The sequence below is a fragment of the Spermophilus citellus genome (assembly GCF_964194105.1).
Source record: "Spermophilus citellus genome assembly, chromosome: 2".
Taxonomy (NCBI): Eukaryota; Metazoa; Chordata; class Mammalia; order Rodentia; family Sciuridae; genus Spermophilus; species Spermophilus citellus.
Window position 1 is genome coordinate 241,364,406 of NC_138183.1, and position 9,888 is coordinate 241,374,293.

At 33.4% G+C, this 9,888-nt stretch overlaps 1 pseudogene across 1 annotated transcript; it reads left to right on the top strand.

Annotated features, from left to right (window-relative positions):
- Nucleotides 1-7,808: 7,808 nt before the first annotated feature.
- Nucleotides 7,809-8,795, top strand: LOC308641856 (olfactory receptor 5T7-like; annotated as a pseudogene). The gene has a single exon. The product of its transcript is annotated as an olfactory receptor 5T7-like (transcript).
- The last annotated feature ends 1,093 nt before the right edge of the window (nucleotides 8,796-9,888 follow it).

Below are 9,888 nucleotides of genomic sequence, written 5' to 3' on the forward strand. Positions count from 1 at the left end.
TCCTTGTTACCCAGGCATAAGAATGAACATTCTGGGATCCCGTACCATGCTCATCTTTAACCTGCTTCCAATACACCCAGTTTTCACTGCACATATATATCTTTATTAAATTTGTTTTAGTAATACTTTTTCTTTTCTTCCTTCATCTGTCTTTATTTTTCTTAAATTATTTTGTAACCATACTTCCTCTCTCAAGGGTTTCCTTTTTCATTAATTGCAGTAGGACAATACATTTATTACACAGAGTACAACCAAACAATATTTTTCTAAAATGGGATTAAAAAATTTAAATAGACAATATAAAATATCCTACTTATTACACATAAGTAAGTGTATTTCAGTTATAATGATGAAGATGAAGATGAGTATTTTACATGAATTTATATTAAAGTAGTTTGCATTAAAATATCCCTTAATCATCTATAAAATAGAGAATAAGGAATATAAAACAAATGAAAATTGGCCCAGTGTTTTACACTGGATGTCTGAGGGGAGGAAAGAGATTGTGGTAAGTTGCCTGTGTTCATTCTGCTTGACCTGATCCCTGAGTATCCATCATTTTATTCATGGCATGGATGACAAGACCTGTTCATAATTATCATAGATGTAAATGGATTAAATACTACAATTATAAGTTGTAGAGTGTATAAAGGCATTAAAAAGGCAAGAAACTACTATATGTTCTCTACAAGGGGTTGAGTTTATATCTAAGTAAAGTTGGGTGGATATTGAAGAATAAAATAAGATATCCCATGCAGATAGAATCCAAAGCAAAAAGAAATAGCCATATTTACACCAGAAAAAGAATGAATTTAAAATAAGAAGCAACAAAATGCAAAAGTATAATTATAAAAGGATAATGGAGTCAAATAAACCAGAGGTAATAAAAATTCGAATTTGTTTTTCTATTTTTTGGGGGGGATATTTCTTTGGATTGATTTGCAAACAATTGCATCACCTTGGAGTTTTCTTTATTTTATTGATTTAAAAAAAAATCAATGACTGTTGAATGCATTACAATTCTTATTACACACATACAGCACAATTTTTCATACCTCTGGTTGTATATAAAGTATGTTGACACCAATTTGTGTCTTCATGCATGTACTGTGGATAATGATGTCTATCACATTCTACCATCCTTGCTAATCCCTTGCCCCCTCCTTTTTCTTCCCACCTCTATGCCCTATCTAGAATTCATCTATTCCTCCCATGCTCCCCCTCCCTAACCCACTAATCAGAGTATCCAAATATATAAATAATATAGAAAGATTACAGTGTCTCTTTTTTTCTTTGGATATAATAATAATATAGTAATAAAATAATACTAGGAGAATTTATTTCTCCTCTTTCAGCTATGGATATATTAAGCAGACTGAAAATTTGTTAAGAAACAAGTGTTAACGTGTTCCTTAGACAAAGCAGGTCCAATAGACATCTACCGAAAATTCCATCAAACACTGAGACTGCACAATCATGTCATTATCACATGGAATGCTCTGCAAAATGCATCATATGACCAACTACAGCCAAGTATAACAAATGTTTTAATTTAAATCACATTATCTTTTTCAACCTAAATACAAACCATAACAACAACAACAAAACTAGAAATCATAGGAAAGAGATACTTTGGACACTGTAAAGTTAATAACCTACCTTGGAAAAACTAAAGGATCAAGGGAGAACTCATGAAGAAAATCTAAATGTTTCATGAAATAAATTCAGATGCAACATACAAAAAACAAACAAAAAAATATGGGATACAGACAACCAGAATGAAGCAGTGAGGTTATACCAAGCAATCCTACATTAAGAAAAAAGAACTCAAGCACCCTATCAGTACATCTCAAGAAACAACAATAATAAGGAAAACAAAAGGAACTGGACAAATGTTTTAGAAGGAAAACTGATAAAGAGTAGAATGTAAATAAATGAAATTGAGACTAACACAAAGCAAACAATAAATAAAATAAGAGACTTTTCTTCAAAAAGATAAGAAAAAGTTACCCACATGGATTTAGACTAAAAACAGGGATAAAAAGACTTAACTAAATGAAAAAATGGATGAATAGGTATCAGGAATACAGCTTAATGGTTGAACATTGCCTAGCATACACAAGATACTGGGTTCAAACCCAGTACTGAAGAAGAAAAAAAATAATTAATGAGAGTTAATCCCACATGACACCTCAAAACTACAAAAAGTCATCAGAGATTTTTTTATGAGCAATTCTATGTCAGCAAGATTGATAATTTAGAAGAAATGGACAAATTCCTGGATGCACATAATTGATCAAGAACCAACAGTGAATCAGGAAGAAATAGAAAATTTGAGTAAACCAGTAAGAAGCAACAAGTTTGAATAAGTAATGAAAATCTCTCATCAATGAAAAGCTCAGGAGAAAACATTTCCCTTTGAGTTCTATAGAGATAAAAGATAAATAACTCTTCTTAATTTGTTCCCAGAAATAAAAAAGGGAGAAATTCTTTCTAACACATTCTGTGAAGTCAAAAATACCCTGACACTAAAACCACACAAGGACAGTATTGACTGATATCCATAATCCTCAACAAAACTCCAGCAAATCAAATGCAAAGCATGTTCAATAACTTTTTCAATATTATCATGTGGGATTATTCTCAGAGATTCAAGAATATGTCAATTAAATTGACACATTCTTGAATCCCTGAGAATAATCCCACATGAATGAATATATATATATATATATATATATATATATATATATATATATATATAGAGAGAGAGAGAGAGAGAGAGAGAGAGAGAGAAAGAGAGAGAGAGAAGTATATGATTATCTCCATGTATGCATTTCATAAAATAAAAACACTGAACATGTAGAAATGGAAGGGAAAGCACCTCAGTATCTTGAAGACCACATGGAACTAGCCAGTTGCTGATATTATACTAAAAGGATGAAAACGGAAATCTTCCTCTCCATGATGTGGAACAAGGGTACCCACTTCCTCCATTTTTATTCACCAGTCAGAGCAACCAGGAAAGAATAAGCTAAAAGGATACCTGAACTGGAAAAGAAGAAGGGAAACTGTCACTGTTTGTAGATACCATGATATTTTACATAGAAAATCTAACAGTTTTCATCCAAATACTCTTAGAATTAATGACAATGCAGCAATGTTAAGGAACACAAAATCAAAATAAAGAACAAGGAACTTTTCTTTATGACCAAATGAAATCATCTGCAATGCAAATGAGATAGAAGTACCATGCACAAAACCAACAAATATAAATAAAAATCTTGAAAAAAAAAGCAAATTGAAAAAAATCCCTAAAATGAATACTATGAAATATTAATGAAATAAATTGAAGTCACAATAAAAGGTTTTAAAAATCCCATATTCCTAGGCTGGAAGAATAAATAATCTTAAAATGTCCATGTATTCCAAATGATTCCTAGTTTGAAGGCAATTCCTGTGAAGATACCACCACACTGATTCACAGAACTAGAAAATGTTGCTCAAGATTTATACAGAAACACACACACACACACACACACACACACACACACACACACACACACTAGCCAAAGCCAACATGACCAAGAAGAGCAAAGAGGAAGTCAGTAGGCTCCCTGATTCAAAATACATTACAAAGCTACAGTAATCAGATTAGCTATATCAGCCTAAAAACAGATCCTCAGTCCAATGGGACAGGATAGAGAGACAAGAGATGAGCTCCTATGTCTCAAGCCACATGAGATTCAAGAGAAGTGCTAGGGACACACATTAGGGAAAAAGTCTTTTTGACAAAAAAATGCTAGGAGAAGTGGATGCCTGCATTCCAAAAGACAACACTGGTCCTCTCTCTCTCTCTCCTTAGTTACTAAAATCAACTTGAAATGGATTATTAAAGACTTTTATTGGGAGATTTGAAAATAAGAAACTACCAGAAAAATACGTAGGTGAAATACTTCAGAACATTGAAATGGGAAAGGAATTCATAAGGAGACCTCAGTGGCATAAAATAAAATTATAAGTAGATAAATAGAATGATTTCAAACCACAGGTTTCTACAGAGTAAAGGAAATGCTCATCAGAGTGAAGATACAACCTGTGCAGTGGAAGAAAATATAAGGAACCTGTGCTTCTGACAAAGGGTGAGTGTTCAGACTCTATAAAAATGTCAAAAATCAATAGCTAAAAGTCCTAAATAACCCATACTAGAAATACATGATAGATCTACTTTGACATTTCTGGAAAAAGTCATAAAAGGAGAACAGAAAAATTAAAAAGTATTCAAATCACTCATCACCTGGGACAGACATTCAAATCAAAACCATAATCAAATGTCATCTCAAAGGACTAAAAGGGACGGTTACCAAAAACAACAACAAACCAAAGAAAAACAAATACAAATGAAAACAAGCTCAGGTAAAGACATAAACAAAAGGGAAGAATTGCACTCTGTTGGTGGAATGTTGTCAGAACATACATTATGGCAAAATAAAATATAGATCTGTAATGATCTGTAGTCATCCCTCTGCCTTGTACCTACTCAAAGGGGATGGAATCAGAAGAGATTGAAGAGACTTCTACACTCCAGTGTTATTGGCACCACTGTTCACAACAGCCATAGCTGGAAGAAACTTAAGGGCTCACCAACAGGTGCAGGTATACAGAGTATGCTATATAAGTACATAATGGAATGTGATTTGCACAGAGGAAGCAATGAAATGCTTTAATTTGGGGCAACGTGGGTGGAACAAGAGATCATTGTGTTATTTGAAACAAACATATAAATATATATCTATAAATGTCTAACCAGCTTTAAATATTATATCATGAGCAGTACATACCAATTAATATGTATAAGTTTATGTTTTCATGTGTCAGATGAAAATGAATTTATTAACAAAAACAAAGAAGTTTTAAAATAAAGTACTGCCATGAAAAATAGATTTTGGGAAACAGACACCATCAGCATAACTAGAAACAGTCATGCACATATGGCCACTGATATTCAACAATCGTTTCAAGAATACAAGTTTGGCAAAAGATAGTATCCTTAACAAATGGTTTTAGTGTATCTAAATATCCACATGCAAAATAATGTAGTCAGACTTTCTAATGATACCATATAGGTATATCAACTTAAAATGAATTAAATATTTAAACCTAAGTCCTAAATACAAAAACAAACAAACAAAAAACCCTCAAAAACAAAATGGCCATAATTTCTTGGTGGCTGTATCAAAGTCGAGCAAAAAAAATTAAAGTTGAGTGAGATTATATGAAACTAAAAATCTTCTACCAGGCAAAGAAGCAATCAGCACAGTGAAAAGGCAAGTGACAAAATGGTATGAAATGTAATATTTACAAAGTACAATCTATTGTGAACACTATTTCAAACATACAAGGAAGGACTGTGATGACACTCAGTGGTAGAACACTAGCCCAGAATACGTAAGGCCCTGGGTTAAATCCCCAGCACCACAAAAATATACATAAGTAAATAAATAATTAATAAACAAAAGTCACACCTCAATTGTTACAAAATCAGTTATTTATAAATTATCAAAGGAACTGACTATACTTCATGCAAAGAAGAAAATGGCCAAAAGGTGTGTGGAGAAGATGTTCAACGTTCCCTAATATTTAGGGAAATACAAACATAAAATATTTAAAACACAGGACGGTGACCACTATTCACTGAATAAACAGCATCAGCTTGGCCCTCGGCTAGAATGATTTCCTCTTTGTTATGAGTGAATCATTAAACTGCTCTGTGGAAACAGAAGATAATTTGGGCATACTCCCTTTGGGACATCTCTGTGGGCTTCCTCAACAGTTCCTTCAGGGGATGTAAACAGTTTAAATTTGCCACATTTACAATTCACCCAAGCTTATGTTTGCTGATATTTTGGTAAGAGAAAATTTCAGAAATTATGAAGGGTATTTTGGGCATTAGAACTTAGGCTGTCAAAGGAAAGTCTGTTACTTGGTACTAGACATTTAAGTTACCAAAGGAGAAGTAATAAGCAGTTCTTTACTATCACATGTAGAGATCTCTTATATTCATTAATGTCTAATGCGGTAAGAGTTCTTCCTAGAAATTTAAATCCAAACTACTTGGAAAAGAAGAAAAGTGGAAAATATTGAATCTATGTTTACTACACAATAAGTGTGCTCCTTACTGTCTGTGTGCTTTCATGCTCATGATGGAGGAAGATAGTTGAAAATAAGGATAATCATGAATCAACACAGGGTAAGAAAATAGGACATTTTCCACTCTGTGGGGTCTTCTTTGTTCATAGAGTTGGAGAAGGACAGTAAAAGTCACATTCCTGCTACACAGTCTTGTAGTCTTTTCAGATGGCTACTTATTTCATAGCATTGCTTTTAGGTTTAATGGCTTAAGAAATCCTAAAACATAAAATTGAGACTTGATTTAATTTCCTGGGGAAGGGTGTTGCTTGGGGTAGAGTCCAATGGCACAGTGAAGTTAAAATATTATAGGAAACAGGAAAACAGTGTGGCCAATTGAATCCACTCTGGAGGGAGATCAGGCACTGACTGTTTCTTCTGGTGATTATTATGTGGGAAAGTCCAAAAGGTGAAATAACATACACAAAAGAATGTTTCTGTACGAAGGGTTCAATGAATGGATATTATCATTTCTCTCTTCATTTTCAGATTTAGAATTTGCTGATGAAGCCCAAGATAATTTGCCATTTCTATCATCAATTGAGATTGGATTTGTAGAGGTAGATCTGAATTAAATTTACAACTGATTTTATACTATCTTCAAGAATCATATTTGTTTTCTCTTGGTAACTGATTCCGTTGAACATGTGTTAATATTGATGTATTGAAATAATACTACATTTTTGTAGCATATAGATGACATCCCTGTCTCAAGAAGAACTTAGCTGAAAACAATTTCCTCAAAGCAAAATCCCCCTGGAACAGAAAATGGAAATGTAATTTTCAATAGTGTATATATTTTTTTTCTTTTACACAAATAACTAAATTCACCAGGCTTTTTTACTCTAAAGAGTAATTCAGGACTATAAAGTGTTGGTACCGGAAAAAAATATAATAATCCTGTGTGATTAAATGCATATTATCCCCAAAGAATACTCTGTAAAAGCAAACTAATTCACCATATATTTAACACAAAGCTGTTTGTTTTTACTTTAGTATTGTAAAATAAAAAATAGCGTATAGATTGTTCACATGAGTGTTTTATGTCAAATCATTGAATGCAATTGTTGAAAGATGTAGAATTCTGAATCTATTCCAAAATTCGGCTCTGACATACATCTCAAGTATGTAGATATCAAATATATATATGTATATAAAATATGTATATTTATCAAATATATATTAAATTATCAAATACACATTTATGAATATATGAAATTCAAAATACACTTATCATATATATATATTTATCAAATATATATTTTTTAATATGTATAATATATAATATTGGAAAAGGATCAGAATTCTGCATCTTTCAACAAACATACACATTTTTGCTTTAATGGTATTTTATATGGAAAGAGCTAAGGGAACTAAATAGTACAATACCAATGAGTCCTGATCATTTAAAGAAACTGACACAAGTTTGTTTACTTTGTTAACACCCATAACTTCCAAATGATTCCTCAGTGATTGAAATGATAAGTTGATTCACATTGTCTTTTGCTGCTGAGAAATTTTACATTGTAAAGAATATATTCATACACATCTATAGGCACAGTTCTTGTTCCTTGCAGTCATGGTGCTGTTCATTCTTTCTTACTAGGGTCTGCTATCACTTTATGATCATCTTCAAGTGTGTTCCATGAGATTTCAGCATGAAGAATGTCACTGAAGTAACTGTATTTGTGTTGAAGGGCTTCACTGACAATCCTGAACTGCAGATCTTCTTCTTCCTCCTGTTTCTAGCAGTTTACCTTTTTACTCTCATGGGAAATTTAGGACTGATTGTATTGGTCATTGGGGATTCCCGGCTGCACAACCCAATGTACTATTTTCTGAGTGTACTGTCTTCAATAGATGCCTGCTATTCATCTGTTATCACTCCAAATATGTTGGTAGACTTTTTGTCAAGGGAGAAAACCATTTCATTTGGGGCCTGTGCAGCCCAGATGTTTTTTGCTGTAACCTGTGGAACCACAGAGTGCTTTCTCTTGGCTGCCATGGCTTATGATCGCTATGTGGCCATCTACAACCCACTTCTGTATACAGTGAGCATGTCACCCAGGGTCTATGTGCCACTCATCTTGGCTTCCTGTGTTGGTGGAATTCTGCATGCTGTAACACACACCACAGCCACTTTCAGCCTATCCTTCTGTGAATCCAACATAATCAACCACATCTTCTGTGACATCCCTCCTCTCCTTGCAATTTCCTGTTCTGACACTCGCCCCAATCAGCTTCTGCTCTTCTACTTTGCTGGCTCTATTGAGATATGTACTATACTAACCATCCTGATCTCCTATGGTTTTATTCTGTTGGCTATTCTGAGAATACGCTCTGCTGAAGGAAAGAGGAAAGTCTTTTCCACCTGTGGCTCTCACCTAACTGCAGTGTCCATTTTTTATAGTACTGGTTTATTCATGTATGTGAGACCAACATCCAACTATGCTTTGGAGCATGATATGATAATATCAATATTTTACACCATTTTTATTTCCATGCTGAATCCCCTCATCTACAGTTTAAGGAACAAAGATATAAAAGCAGCAATGAAGAAAGTGTTTGGGAGTAATAAACTTATCATTAAAGTCTGTTTTGCACAGTAGAAATTAATCGAATAAATTGTGACTTATATGTTTGTATCATAAGAGTTCCTCAAAGTGTTTGTTTCCTGGTATTTTTATAATTTTCCTATTTGTGGATGTTTGAAATACAGAACATGGTCATTCTTTTCTTGTGTTGTTGTAAATATGGAATCATTCATTTGATTTATCCTATATTCATGATTAAATTTGTATACACATAAGTATGTACATCCTGCTGATACTAAGTGAAATGTCCAAAATTACAATACAAACTTGAATTTATTTATGCAATTTTTAATATTATTTATATTGTTTTCTGTCTAAATTCTAATGTATCACTATATTAGATACATTAATGGATAATTTTATCATGTCAACTAACTTGATCAATTACTATATTAAACCGAAGAAAAAGTGACCATTTCCATAAGCCTAGGACCCTTTCCATGGAATAATAGGTACCTGAATACAGTTCAAAGCAATCTCCTCTACCCTTATCTCTATGCAACCATCTATTCAGCCTGTGGTTTACATACCAAAGATAACATGCTCACATTCCAGATGCACACCAATGGAATGATTGGTGAAGGTAAATTTCTTTTCTTTTGGGGGAAGTTGGGACAGTACTGGGGATTGAACTCAGGGACACTTGACCACTGACCCACATCCCAAGCCTTAATTTGTATTTTATTTAGCGACAGATCTCACTGAGTTGCTTAATGCCTTGCTTTCATTGAGGCTGGATTTGAAGTGGTGATCCTCATGCCTCAGCTTCCGGAGCTGCTGGGATTACAAGGGTGAGCTAGGGCACCCTGCTGAATTTCTTATTTTATTTTTTTAATTTTTGTCTTCCGTAGCATTGACATGAAGTTATTCTTTAATGCCTCACAGACTATTGATGTAGGCATTAGCAGTTTTCAAAATTATACTTGAATAAAAGAATAATAAAAGAAAAGCACAATTCAGAGAGTAAGGTAGAAAGTACGAAATATTTTGTTTTGGGCAGAACTGAGCATACATCTATCAAGAGGATTCTTGGCCCTGTTCAGCTTCAGCTCTTTTCTCCTTGATTCCACCACTCTGAGAAGCTTTTGAAGATGCTGTGCCTCCTTTG